Below are 3,357 nucleotides of genomic sequence, written 5' to 3' on the forward strand. Positions count from 1 at the left end.
GATTCAAAACATTTTAATCCGTAACTTTATTATTCAAAATGTTTATAATCTTTAAGTTTTATGATCGAAAATAATATGATTTTTTTACATTTTTTCGTTTAAACAATTATGATCCTCAAACTTTAAACCTTATATTGACCATCGTTCAAATAAATAGAAGAATTAGAAAAGATAAAAGAAAATCTAAAAACACATTAAAACATTTAAAAAAAGAAAAACCTCACTAAAAACACAATAAAAATTGTTAAAATTAAATAAAAATAAAAATAAAAAATTGAAAAATAAAACAAATAAAAATGCTAAGTTATAATAAATGGACGAACACAAGGTATCATCACATCCTCGAGTCCACGTTTTTAATCCATGGACATGTATCATTGTTAATCACATCACATACAAATATTATGTTATATATATATATATATATATATATATATATATATATATATATATATATATATATATATATATATATATATATATATATATATATATATATATATATATATATATATATATATATATATATTATTGGTACTTTTAATAAAATAAGTGGTCTATAATTGTTCTTATATTTATTATTATTATTACTTCTTTTTTTTTGGATTTTCATCGGATCCAAATTCTATTACAATAAAATAGTGTCAACAATATTTATTGGAATTACAGGTCCATAAATTTATAAATAACCTAAACGGTTAGTTTATTAAAAGTACATAACATATATCGAAAACATTAGTAACCTGGGTGAAACTATTAAAATAATATATCTTTATTTTATAATCGTTAGTTCTATAAATTCTATAATCGTTCTTAATAAATCAAAATAATTTTGATATATGTCATCTTTTCATTAATTTGGATACATGTCATTTTTTTAGTATTTTTGATTAATTGTTTTTTCCATTTGTTATTTCTTCATTTTTTTTATATTTTCTTAATTAACACATCATATTTACACCTTAATTAATAATTGCATTAATTGAAAATAAACAATAAATTACAATATTAGTATTCATATAGTATTTAATATGTTTTTTTTAAAATTCAAATTTTAAATTTTAAATTTCAAATCTAAATTTTCAAATTTAAATAAAATTTTATTTAAACTTTCGTATTTTTTTTTTCTCAAACTCGCATAACATACGGGTCTCGGTAGTCAAGACCATTAATTTAAACATAAGTTTAGTGATATTCACAAACGTATACTTTGTATATTATATGCCGTGGAAGCCGCAAGCAATTATAACATGTAAATGTGTAATTGTAGCATGACGTTTTCAAAGATATGCAATCCTAACAGCAAACAATATGAACTTTTAATTAGCTATTTAATAATATTTTCCTTTTTTTATTCTACAACGTGTCTTGTATAAATTGAAGTACTTTTATACTATATAAAATTTCTTAAATATGCAAGATACTTTTTGATAATTAATAATAAAGATAATATTTTACAAAGCTAAACAAATTATATTAAAATCTTAGAACAACAATAATCGACAAATATTTAGCTGAATCCAAAAACTTGCATGATGGGAAACCCTCCAAGTATCATGAGTATCACAAGAGTACAATAACCAACTCCAAAATCATAGTAGATTCATAACTTTACCTATTACTAGATTTTACCATATGTGTGGAATTTGAACATTTCTTGGTAATGATTTTTTTAAAATGGCAACAATAACATAAAAACTAGCAAAAGCTAGAACATGAAAAATAATTACGGAATTACAAAAGGGGATTTTGCTCCCAATTGACCCATGTCAATCTTTTTTTTTAGAACGACAAGTTAGTATATGCCTGGGAATGAACCCAGTACCACCTTGTTAGACACCTTATTAGTCAAGTGAACTAGTTCTAACTTGTAACCCACGTCAATCTAAACTTAGGAAATCTAACGCTAGTCCAAAAGAAAGATTGAGATTGAACAAAATCCCAAAGAACCGCTTTAATAGGTTTAACTTTCATGAGCAATAACTTATTGAGAAAAGACCAAACTGCCCAAAACAAAGTAAGACCTATCGCATCCAGACAACTTTTCACATTGACAAGCGAACTGAATCAATCCAATTTAACCAATCTGAAATAGTAGAGAAAACCGGCGAATCCAATTCCCACCATTTAGCAAGAAGACTCCATAAATCCAACGTCATACCACACGAGAAGAAAGGATGATTAATTGTTTCAACATTCGAGTTGCAAGTCAGGAACATGACAGATGCAATGTCAGTGTCTCGTCTGTCTAAATTAAATCTAGTAGGCACCTTATACAACTCCGTCTCCAAAACAAAATATTAGGTTTAGAAGGGACAAAACGATTCCATTTTGATGGTTGAGTAGAGGTATCCAAAGTCAAAACCTTAGCATGTTGGAAACCAAGCAAGACTTATCTAAATTAAGAGCAAAAACCCTTGGGAATTGAACTTTTAAAGGGAGAACACCACACCATATATCCTCCCAAAAAATGAGTAGAAGACCCATTGCCAACCTACCTTTTGCACAAAGATAAAAGATCGATACCTTTTTAGGCAAGCATAACAAGTAGAACCAATGGAACTCTGCTTATCAATACCCCATCAATCCCATGAATATTTTTAATGACTGTAGCCCACAAATCATTAGGATTCGCTTTGAATCTTCAAATCCATTTGAAAAGAAGAGAGCAAATAAGAGAAAAAAATAGTCCCAATGCCCAAACCACCTAAATCTCTACTAGCCATACACTTTTCCCAAGCAACCCAAGTCATCTTTTTTTTTTTTTCTTCCAAATCACCACCAACAAAAAAAATAATATTTGATCAAGAACTTTATCATTTGATCAAGAACTTTGATCTTTGGTATAGTTTCGTGTTTCAATAGAATAACATTTTTGATCAGATATATTAGGATTAACACCGATTTGACCAACCAAATATTTAAGTTGTCTTCAAAATATTAAATTATATATTTTATTATATCAAACTAATCAATCCTTAAAGTTGTCCCAAATCGATCTATATGACTTCTTATAGCATTATAATATGTTAGTAATTTTTTTAAAAATTTTTGATATAAATTTTAGTTTTTGTTACGACCTATTTTTATTTTCTGTATGAACTTGCTTAACCTTTTAACAATAATATTGTTTTTACTTTTTATATGTTTTTTAAAACTCAATGTTTTTATAAAACTTTTTCTATAACTTTGTACTACTTTTTTTTACGACTTTTATAACTTTTTACAACTTTTACTAAGTTCTGTTTATGAAATTGTGTTTTGACATCTTTTCTTTAGCAAATTTCTTTACAATCCAGTTCTCTTTATAAAATTGTAGATACAAATAAGTAAAAAAAAATCCAAAAAGAAAAAAAT

The sequence above is a fragment of the Lactuca saligna genome, chromosome 6, assembly GCF_052625555.1.
Source record: "Lactuca saligna cultivar CGN05327 chromosome 6, ASM5262555v1, whole genome shotgun sequence".
NCBI classification, from domain to species: domain Eukaryota; kingdom Viridiplantae; phylum Streptophyta; class Magnoliopsida; order Asterales; family Asteraceae; genus Lactuca; species Lactuca saligna.